Raw genomic sequence first — 12,569 nt, 5'->3', positions numbered from 1 at the left:
ATCTGACAGCAGATAGTAGAAACAACAAAATAAGTGTTTTTTTTTTTTTTTTTTTTTTTTTTTTTTTGTCATGGACGATTTGTATGTGGCTAAATACAACTTTTACCTACTTTATAAATTTACCTAGAAACATACTAATGATGTAGATTCTTTGCTATAAATTCATTTCCATTTTTTTTGCAATGCATGAATAAGATGTTCCATTTCTAACCAATCTATGCTTCAATCGCATATCCACTAACCATTTCAATGCATCTAAAGATAATAAGTTATTATATCATATTATAATGATTTACTATATTCAATGCTGGTAATATATATATATATATATATATATATATATATATATATATATATATATATATATAACCAAGGAATCTTCTTTGGATTTAGTCAGTCATGAGACGACTGGCGAAATCTAACTGAACCCCTTTGCGTCAATAGGCGTGGGAGGAGGTGATGAATATATATATATATATATATATATATATATATATATATATATATATATATATATATATATATATTCATAGATGAATATATATATATATATATATATATATATACATTATATATATACATATATATATATATATATATATATATACATATATATATATATATATATATATATATATATATATATATATATATATATATATATATATTTATATATGCACACACGAGCCCCGGGCGATTGGAATTCCAAGGCAGAGTGAATTCGATATTAAGGCGTATTTGTAATTTATTAGAAAAATTTGAATATATATATATATATATATATATATATACACACATATATATATATACACACACACACACACATATATATATATATATATATATATATATATATATATATATATAAAGAAGAAACAGTTCTTTTGATACAAACGTTTGTATAAAGCAAAAAACTCATTAATCCCGGAGTCATTATAATCATGGATGCTTACATTTCCGTCTCTCCAAACAGTCATCTTTAACTCTATGTCCAGCACCAAATTCCTTAAAAACATCACGATCAATATTCGTCTGAATAAAAATAAATGTTGACAAATAATTGAATAATTGTCATATATCTTTAATAGCTTAATGTAACATCCACATTTCACTTATATAAATGAACATTGGCTCTTCTTGTTATAGGTTTACTCCGTCTCTTCTGATTCCATTGCAGAGATCATCAGCATCTCTTTCTTCTAGGTGGCCTCTCTCTCTCTCTCTCTCTCTCTCTCTCTCTCTCTCTCTAAACAATCTTACGATCTTTCAGAATCAGCCTTATATATATACATACATATATATATATATATATATATATATATATATATATATATATATATATATATATATATATATATAGATAGATAGATAGATAAATTTAATGGATTCCTTTAATCTACTGTAAATTGACCCAAGTAACAGCTTTACTGTCATAAAGTTATACCTACATTTACTAAGGAAATGACGATAAGGTTTATTTTATAACTGATTCACTTTCTGGAACGCCCTTATTAACATACACGAATTCGCAGGTGGAAGACGCAACATATCGAGCGTTGGCGAATACACAGAAATGTGACAATTTTCTTTTTCATTATTCTATTTGTCAATGTTGATTACGCTGATTATAAGAACATCAAATTACACCATAATCATACATCTTTTGGCATATAACTTATGCCTTAAATTATTTGTATCTAATAAATAATGCTATACTCCATTCAAGGAAATTTCATTTGGCAGCGCTGTCCCAAACTCGTCCCACCAACCTTAACTATGCTGATGATTGTTAACTTGGTCACTTGCACAGGGGCATGACTTAAAATCTATGTAATCTGACGAAGAAAGGAAATACTAAACACTTTTATAAGTAAAATTAGGTTGCTTCCGATATCATATTAAAAATTCACACCATTTTCTGATAAAAACATTCATTCCTAATAAGGAAACGATCGTTGGACAATTTACCAACTATCATTTCTCTAGCCTCTACCTTCCTACCACACTTTTTTGACACACGTGTTCGTCAAATAATGCATTATATTAGTTAGAACAAGAGGCCTCTGATGCCATCTATTGGTAGTAAAGTAAAACTCTTTACGATAATGCTAGAGGAGTCTGCGTGATTATGCCTTTCCTAATATGATAATATTGTTATTCTACGTAAGATTTACTAACAATACAGGTCATACCACGAAACATATTCATTATCTTCTGGTTTCATAAAAAGGTAATCGAAAATTGTATCAAATAACTGTTTAATTACTTGATTGTCTCGATGATTTCAGTATATGTGGCATATCTGGCAACCCACCCCCTGACCCCCCAATGAAATTGAACTAACGATTGTTTGTTGAGGAAATATTCCTGTGACATTTATTGTAAATTTTTTAATTTCTTAAGAATAAAGTTGAGCCCAGACAACAAGGAACACCAAGTTCACGTGCTTCTGTTTTATGGCAATTTTGTGCCTAAATAGCAACAGAGATAAAGTAACGAAAATTATAATGAGTGGATGATGGGGATGATTAGCAATTTAGTACTCTACTGCTAAGGCCATCTATTGGCCATGAAAATTAACAATTTATGCAACTCTTTGATCCTTGCATTCTAGAATCTTCCATGATGTCATTTTCGTTTAAAACTAGCTCAAAATAGACTACTTAATTAGAATTGAATATAATATACCTGCCACCCTTATTTCTACTTCAGTATCATCCTATCATCCTTTTCCAATCGGGTAGAATCATTCACATGAATGAAATAAGAAACATGTACCACCATCTTTTGTCAAAAAGTAAAGACACTCGGATTTCATTCAAATTTAAAGAAATGTGTAATTACTGAAACATGCTTTCATGGTAGTTTTATTAATTAATGCATAAAAATTATAATTCAATGAATGATATATTTCTCTTAATTTAGGCTCTATGTTATGACAATTATATGTAAAATACAGATAATATGCATTGCAAAAATATGTAGAGTAGATCCCAACATTCTACAAGCAAAGAGTTGGAACTCAGCCATAGAATTAAAAACCCAAAATTTAACTAAAATATAATTATGTCCGCAAGAAATACTTTGTTAGCTAATCCTAATCCTAATTATAGATATCAATCCTCTATAAAGTGTAGGCTACCTTGTACCAGGGGCATAGGAGCATTTTTTTCTGGTATACTGAATTCTAGATTTTCCTTTTGATATGATATTCGATAATACAAACTTATTCAAGTGCATCAAATATCTCGCGTTAATGTTTAGATTAGACTTGCCAACCAATCCTCCAATTAAAAGTATCTTGCTATGTTTTTCTAATGTTTTGGATAAATTAATCCTAAAGTTATGCAGACTTTGGGCATACTCAAAAGTCAAAACTAACATAGTTTGGCCACACCGGACGCGAAGAGCTAGGAAGTTACAGGGAAGAGGTTTCTGTAACAAATTGAAACGTAAAGGTTTAAAGGTTTAAAGGCCGCTCATGAATGGCAGAAGCAAGGGACAATGGCATTGCCTTATCATGCAGGACAATGTCTTAGAGACTGACCATATTTCATATGATCAGCACCCAAGCTCCCTCTCCACCCAAGCTAGGATAAAGGAGGGCCAGGTAATGGCTGCTGATAACTCAGCAGATAGATCTATAGGCTCCCCCAAAACCACCCCATCCTTAGCTCACAATGATAGTGAGGTTGCAGCGACCAAATGAACTAATGAGTCTGAGCGGGACTCGAAACCCAGTCTGGCAATCACCAGGCAAGGACGCTACCACCAGGCCACCACAAACCTATCTTATGCGGAAAACATCCATTTCAGGTGTTTTATAATCAATGTATTCTTGTTATCTGTTTTTAAGTAAATTAAAGAAACAGAAAAAATCATAGTAGTCTAATAATGCAACAGTTTTACGTTTTCTAATTAGGAAAACCTCTAAGATATATAATAGGAATATAATTAAAACAGGAAAAGCGAAGGTGGGTGGACTGTATCAAGGATGACCTTCGATCAAAGGGATTAACCGGTGATGAGGTGTGGGACAGAGGTAGATGGAGAAAGCTGACCAGAAACATCAACCCCACATAGAAGTGGGAAAAGAGGTAGACAAAGAAGAAGAATTAAAACACGAGGCAATATTTAGAAAAAGAAAAGTATATTAAACTCATCGACAAGACTTTTGAAACCATGGAAATGAGATGAAACAGCCAGCCAGCCAGCTTTTATATATAAAGTATTTTTTTTTACATAGAACAGTAATATGCCACCTGCGCTAATTCAAGACTTTATATTCAATATGTTTATCATTATTATTATTATTATTATTATTATTATTATTATTAGCTAAGCTTTAACCCTAGTTGAAAAAGAAAGATGCTATAAGCCCAGGGGCTCCAACAGGGAAAAATAGCCCAGTGAGGAAAGGAAATAAGGAAATAAATAAAAGATATAAGAAGTAATGAACAATCAAAATAATTATTTTTAAAACATTAAAAACATTAAAACAGATATCCAGTGGCTCTCTCTCTCTCTCTCTCTCTCTCTCTCTCTCTCTCTCTCTCTCTCTCTCTCTCTCTCTCTCTCTCTCTCTCTCTCTCCAATTTGAGACAAATATTACGCCAAAAGTATAAAGTGATTTTTTATATTGAACCTTAATATTCAACCCAAGCTAAATCAAGACTTTATATACAATATCCAGTCTCTCTCTCTCTCTCTCTCTCTCTCTCTCTCTCTCTCTCTCTCTCTCTCTCGTTTCAATTTGAGACAGTTATTATGCCAAAAGTATAAACTTGTCATAACTATATTGAACCATATTATTCAACCTGCGTTAATTTAAGGCTTTATATCTAGTATACACACACTCTCTCTCTCTCTCTCTCTCTCTCTCTCTCTCTCTCTCTCTCTCTCTCTCTCTCTCTCTCTCTCTCTCTCTCTATTCTATTTGAGACAACTATTATGCCAAAAGTATAAACTTGTCATATTCATATTAAACCTTAATATTCAACCCACGATAAATTAAGAGCTCTCTCTCTCTCTCTCTCTCTCTCTCTCTCTCTCTCTCTCTCTCTCTCTCTCTCTCGTGAAAGTTAATAGCTCCGTAGTGTCATCAATTTTGAGAGTTGCAGCCCCCTTGACCACACATATTGCCTTTTCTCTTTAGAAAAGTCATTTTTCCTGGCATCAGTCGACAGAGCTCCGAGTCGAGGTCTTTCCCTAAACCGCTCTCCTGCCCAACACATTTTTCCTTCAAGTGGTCATAACTTTTGACTCCAAATCCACCACTCCCAACCCCCTTTTCAGTTTAACATTTCACTTTCGTTTTATTTGAAGACTTTTGAATTTATATTTCTCCCTCGATCCGAATGATTGAAGACATTAAGGCTTTCGAGAGGAAACTGAAGACTTTCTTATTCCATAAGACGTATGACAGTGACGATTCAACAATAAATGTTGAAGACTTTTGAATTTGTATTTCTCACTCGATCCGAATGATTGAAGACATTAAGGCTTTCGAGAGGAAACTGAAGAATTTCTTATTTCATGACCCGTATGAAAGTGATGATTCAACAGTAAATGAACAAATACGTGATATGAAACGTTAAATACTCTGAACGAACAAGGTAAAACGACAGTGGAGGTCCTGTAGAGAGTGGGGTTCCCCTGCTGTATGGGACCGGAAAAGCAGCCATCAAAGTAAAGTAAGTATGATCTTAATGTTAAAAACAGATAAATGAAGCAAGTTATCTTGTACATGGAGACCTTCTGTTGTAACCTTTTTTTCCAGAATGTGTTGATATTCTGTTACTTACCTTCTTATATCGTTTATTTATTTCCTTGTTTCCTTTCCTCACTGGGCTATTTTTCCCTGTTGGATCCTTTGCGCTTATAGCATCATGCTTTTCCAGCTAGGGTTGTAGCTTAGGTAATAATAATAATAATAATAATAATAATAATAATAATAATAATAATAATATTTAAAATTTGATGACGATACCTAAACTTTCTAAAATCATAATATTAGGGGACGTAATTTTAAAACGCGATGAAAATATTTAATAAATAATGTAACATGGGATGTAATAACCACGACAAAAATAGTTCCTGTAATAAAAATATCCCTTTGTAACCTCTGTTCTCTGAAATGTGCTTTGAAAATATGTTGTGCTCCCTTTTTGTTGCTGAGGAAACTGAGCACGGTTGCAATACCACACACACACACACACACACAAACACATTGTAGCGGCCGATGTGGTAACATCACTGACTGGTGAACGCCAGACTGGGGTTCGAATCCAGCTCAAACTCGTTAGTTCCTTTAGTCGCTACAACCATACCTTGTGAGTTAAGGATGTGAGGAGGTTTGGGAGAACCTATAGGTCTATCTGCTGAGCCATTAGCAGCCATTGCCTGGCCCTCCTTGATCCTAACTTGGGTGGAAAGGAGGTTTGGGCGCTGATCATATGTAATATGGTCAGTCTCTGGGTCATTGTCCTGCTTGCTAGGGCAATGTCACTGTTCCTTGCCTCTGCCATTCATTAGCGGCCTTTACACCTTTAAGCCTTATTTCCAGACAGTCAGTCATAGCCCCCAAATCAAGGTCTTCATACCTTTTCATGGTTTTAAATGACTTTCCTAAAGTATGAGATTACCAAACAATTCCTCTTCAACCAAGGGGTTAACTCCTGCACTGTAATTGTTCAGTGACTACTTTCCTCTTGGTAAGGGTAGAAGAGACTCTTTAGTTATGGTAAAAAGCTCTTCTAGGAGAAGGACACTCCAAAATCAAACCATTGTTCTCTACTCTTTGGTAGTGCCATAGCCTCTGTACCATTGTCTTCCACTGTCTTGGGTCAGAATTCTCTTGCTTGAGGGGACTGGAACCCCGATCTGGCGTTCACTAGTCATGGACGTTACTGGGATCTTGTATGTAGATATTTCATTTAAGGGAGTACCATACGAGCTATCTCCCATTCAACAGCTCTTTGTCATCCAAGTCTCAAACATTTTTCCAGTTTTCCTCTGTGCATTTCCCATGGAACTCTTGAAATACATTCCATCGGTCACTCTTCCAGTTGCTGTCTAATGGATCACTCTTCCAGTTGCTGTTTAATGAATACAGGGGGCATTGACTCTGGATACCAAAGCCCTGACTTTTCTTTACAGTGTCTACATCGAATAGATACCTTCTGAACGAGGATCAATATGACTCCCTTGCTTATAGGGTGATTTTGTTTGGATTTACGAAGGACATTACCAACTTCAATTTGCAGTAGAGCCTCTGGGGATGGAGTGATATCCTTTTCATAAGACATCATATTTTTAATCCTTAGAAAGATGGATTCCTTCATAGCTTTATAGTAAAGATTAGTTAGCTGACTAGATCTTCATGCTTGTTTCTCTCTTCCCCTTCGCTCTGAATGAGAGAGAGAGAGAGAGAGAGAGAGAGAGAGAGAGAGAGAGAGAGAGAGAGAGAGAGAGAGAGAGAAATCGATTACGTAAAAGGGAAGGAGGGAAAGTAAAAGAAAAAAGATCTTGGGAATTATTAGTTAGTGAATAGAAAAACTTTACTGAGGGATTCTGTTTTCAATTCTCTGATTTATCAAACTTTTATCTGGGCTCCACAAGGCACTGGAAGAGTTGGAACACCCAGGCCTACATGACTGAGGAAAATGAAGCGTGAAGAGTGATGAATGGAGAAGTATTGAATTAAAAGATCAAAATAGAGACGAATGGTGTAATCTGAGGCCTTTTACGTCAATAGGTGTAGGAGGAGATGATATATATATATATATATATATGTGTGTGTGTGTGTATATATATATATATATATATATATATATATATATATATATATAAATGGTATCTAATAGTACACACACATATATACAGTATATATATATTTATATATATATATATATATATATATATATATATATATATATATATATATATATATAAATGGTATCTAATAGTACACACACATATATACAGTATATATATATATATATATATATATATATATATATATATATATATATATATATATATAAATGGTATCTAATAGTACACACACATATATACAGTATATATATATATATATATATATATATATATATATATACAGTATATATATATGTATATATATATATATATATATATATATATATATATATATATATATATATATATATATAATGCACTCATTACATCCGCCATATGAATGTATTGTGATAGTTGTAATACGTATGCGTTTTTAATAGTGCTTTTAGGATAATTATGACATGAAGATTTTTTCACTAATTCGTTAAACATCGGCAAATCTTTTTCTCACAACATAATTGGCGTTTATCTGCAACTCAGTGATATGATTGTTAACATCGTTGAAGATACAGTATGGTTCTCTTGCTTGAGGATACACTCGGGCCCGCTATTCTATATTATTTCTCTTCCGATTTCTTTTTTTTTGAAGTTTTTATAGTTTATATAAAATAGGTATAATTTGATGTTGTTAATGTTCTTCAAAGATTTTAATTTAATTGTTCATAACTTCTCTTGTAGTTTATTTATTTCTTTGTTTCTTTTCCCCGCTTGGCTATTTTCCCTGTTTGAGCCCTTGGGTTTATAGCATCCTGCTTTTACAACTAGGGGTGTAGCTTAGCAAGTAATAATAATAATAATAATAATAATAATAATAATAATAATAATAATTATCATTATTATTTATCACATTCTTGATAGCATTAACTGTATAGTATTTTGCGATCAAAATGATTACCTTTAAAGGTTTAAAGGCAACTCATGAATGGCAGAGGCAAGGGACAGTGACATTGCCTTAGCAAGCAAGACAATACCATAGAGACTGACCATATATACATATGACCAGCGCCCAAACCCCCTCTCCACCTAAACTAGGACCAAGGAGGGCCAGGCAATGGCTACTGATGACTCAGCAGATAGACCCATAGGTTCCCCCAAACCCCGCATCCTTAGCTCACAAGGATGGCGAGGTCGCAGCGAGTAAAAGAACTAACGAGTTTGTGCGGGACTCGAACCCCAGCCTCTGGGAATCACCAGGTAAGGACGTTACCAATTAGGCCACCACAAACCTTTATTGAAACGTCGTAATCTCTTTTTCCAATTAGAACAGTAATTCTCTTTAATATGGTCTCCGGAACAGTAATTACATTCGAATAAACTCGCTGAGGGGAGAGACAGTAGCTCTCTCTCTCTCTCTCTCTCTCTCTCTCTCTCTCTCTCTCTCTCTCTCTCTCTCTCCGACTTGTCAAGATGTTCAGGGTTCTATTTGAGGGGCATAATTGGACTTGGAGCTAATACTCATTAGCGACCCAAGTTACAAAAAAGTGGCAAAAGTTGAACAAAGGAATGATGGAGAAGGATTTGCCTTTACGAGCAAACACTAGGGGCTTAATGTAGTTTTTCAATTGGAGTCATTGCAAAAATAATTCTGCAACATTTACTATTATTTTCCATCGTTTTGCAGAAATCAGTCTTTCACGAAAATAATTTCATGAATGGTTTAAAAGCCATACATGAATGGCAGAGGCAAGGGTCAGTAACATTGCCCTAGCAAGCAGGACAATGCCCTAGAGGCTGACCATATATACATATGCTCAACGCCTAAGCCCCTTCTCCATCCAAGCCAGGAACAGGAAGGGCCAGGCAATGGCTGCTGATGACTCAGCAGATAGACCTATAGGCTCCCCCAAATCCCCTATCCCTAACTGACAAGGATGGTGAGGTTGCAGCGACCAAAGGAACTAACAATTTTGAAAGGGACTTGAACCCCAGTCTGTCGATCGCCAAGCAAGGACGTTACCAACAGGCCACCACAATTACAATGTTAAGGGGGCTAAACAAACGTGAATTCAGTATTCATTATTCATCATATTTACATAATGAAAACTAAAATCTGAATTGAACTCAAACGACATTCCTAATAGGCCACCAGCCAAGAGGATTCCCCATGGCAGACCAAAACTGATCTTTTAAGGCCCTGACATATCTATTATGCAAATCCGAGTGGCATTTGTGTATAAACTGGATTGCAATGTGCTATTTTTATGTATTTTCATAGGTACCTTCATCTGCATACAGCTATACTTAGGGGTTACATAAAACTTCTTCTATTAACGTGCATTTTCCTCATTTTTTTTTTTTTCATGGGTAAGTACGGTTGCCTTCTATTTGAATGACTTAGTTTAGCTTTCGGGTAGACCAAGGTCCCGATCAGCTGCCCTGCCTGACATTGCTTTAGACCCCGTTAGCGTATGTTCATTGTACCAGTCACCACCGTCCTCCCTCCCAGCAGCGAGGAGTCCTGGACTCCTGGCGCGTGAGGTGTCTCATAAAACAATGTATAGAATCATATCTCTGTTTCTAATTATCATAGAATCATAATATTGGTATCTAAGTGTATGTATCTTAGTTCATGGAATGTATTGGTGAACCTTTTAATCCCCCATCACTGACCATCGTCAAGAAATTTGAAGTTTCAGGTGCAAAAGCTTATGCAGGAATTTAACACCCAGCATCATAACTATCATAGTATTGTGAGTATTATCATTATCTTTCTCTTTATCCTCATCCCCTTGATCCTCTTCATCATCATTGCTGTCACATAGTAGGTCCTGGAAGTTGATCAATTCTTTAGGTAGAACGCTGTAATCTAACTGCAATGGCGCCACCTTCCCATCGGCAAGATGAAATTTCTAATTTTATGTTGTTCATCATCCTCATCTCCTCCTACGCCTATTGATACAAAGGGCCTCAGTTAGATATCGTCAGTCGTCTCTATCATCCTCATCTCCTCCTACGCCCATTGATGCAAAGGGCCTCAGTTAGATATCGTCAGTCGTCTCTATCATCCTCATCTCCTCCTACGCCCATTGATGCAAAGGGCCTCGATTAGATTTCGCTAGTCGTCTCTATCTTGGGCTTTTAATTCAATACTTCTCCTTTCGTCATCTGCTATTTCCCGTTTCATAGTCCTCAGCCATGTAGGCCTGGGTTTTCCAACTCTTCTAGTGCCTTGTGGAGCCCAGTTGAAAATATGGTGAACTAATCTCTCTAGGGGAGTGCGAAGAGCATGTCCAAACCATTTCCATCTACCCCTCACCATGATCTCATCCATATGATGTTGTTATTGTTCTTAAAATATTTTATCCTAATTGTTCGGTACTTCTCCTATATTTTATTTTAATTGTGTATTACTCCTCTTATATTTTATTCATTTCCTTATTACCTTTCCTCACTGGGCTATTTTTCCCTATTGGAGCCCTTGGGTTTATAGCATCCTGCTTTTCCAGCTAGGGTTGTAGCTATTAATCATATCTACATTAAGATCCCACACAAATATGCATTCAACATAGCTATTACAGTGGTAACACGTTCGCCTAGCTTTCACATGGCACCACGTCGATCCCAGCCCGGGAAGTGAGTTTGAGCTGTTTAGGGGAAGCCACTGCTGCGACTGGGCACCACAGTGGGAGATTCGGTTAGCCGGGCTGACGTTCTGGTGAGTATATATGAAACTGGAACCGAAGGCAGACACCTTAATATAAAAAATCATATGTAAGGAATTGCTAGCTATATTTTGCGGGTGCAATTCTATTTAATAAAGATGTTAGATGAAATAAGGTGTTATAGAGTTGACTTGCGTGAAAATCTCTGCGATTTTCGTTTTAGCACGACAACTTTAATATGGTCGAGATGTTTTGGCCATCTCTCAAAGCTGATTGCGAGGAGGATTTATTGCAAATCCCGTTAGGGGTAAGCACTCGATGCCCTTGCAATTCTTTGGGAGGTTATTTGAAGTCTATTTGTTTTATGAAGCTTATGGATAGACAGTTTTTTTGTTCGTAGATAGTGTTGTCCTTGCATGGTTGCAAAATCGGCCATTCAAAAGTAACTATGAAAAATTATCAAATTTACTAATGGTATATTATAGTTCGCGATGCTAACTTGCATTATCAATGTTTTTTTATAATTCTTAGTGTTTTTAACTGATTGTATGTTAAGAATTTCAAGAGCGTCTTTAGAGCCTAAATTTTTTTTCTTTTTTTTTCTACAAGTTTTATTGTTTTTAACCATTTGCTGCCTGTGGAATCTAATTTAATGTTAAGAATTTCAAGAAAATTTTGAGAGCCTAACTGTTTATTTTACAATTTTTATTGTTTTTACACGTTTAATGCCTGCAAAATCCAGTTGCAATTTAAGATTTTTTTTTTTTAAAAACTATCTAAAATCAAATCAGTAAACAAAAGCTAAGGTTTCAATACAAGGCCAGCAACCCAGCAGTCGATCATCAGCCAAGACCAATACTGAACAGTATCTTCTAAACAAGAACGCTCAGAAGAAAAGACTCTTTAGCTATGGTAAGCAGCTCTTCTAGGAGAAGGACACTCAAAAATCAAAACCATTGTTCTCTAGGCTTGGGTAGTGCCATTGCCAATGTACCATGGTCTTCTTTCATTGTCTTGGGTTAGAGTTCTCTTGCTTGAGGGTACACTCGGGCACGCTATTCTATCTAATTTCTCTTCCTCTTGTTTTGTTTA

This window comes from Palaemon carinicauda, chromosome 35 (genome assembly GCF_036898095.1).
Source record: "Palaemon carinicauda isolate YSFRI2023 chromosome 35, ASM3689809v2, whole genome shotgun sequence".
Lineage (NCBI taxonomy): Eukaryota > Metazoa > Arthropoda > Malacostraca > Decapoda > Palaemonidae > Palaemon > Palaemon carinicauda.
The sequence above is the reverse complement of the archived record's forward strand: the minus strand, read 5'-3'. Positions refer to the sequence as shown.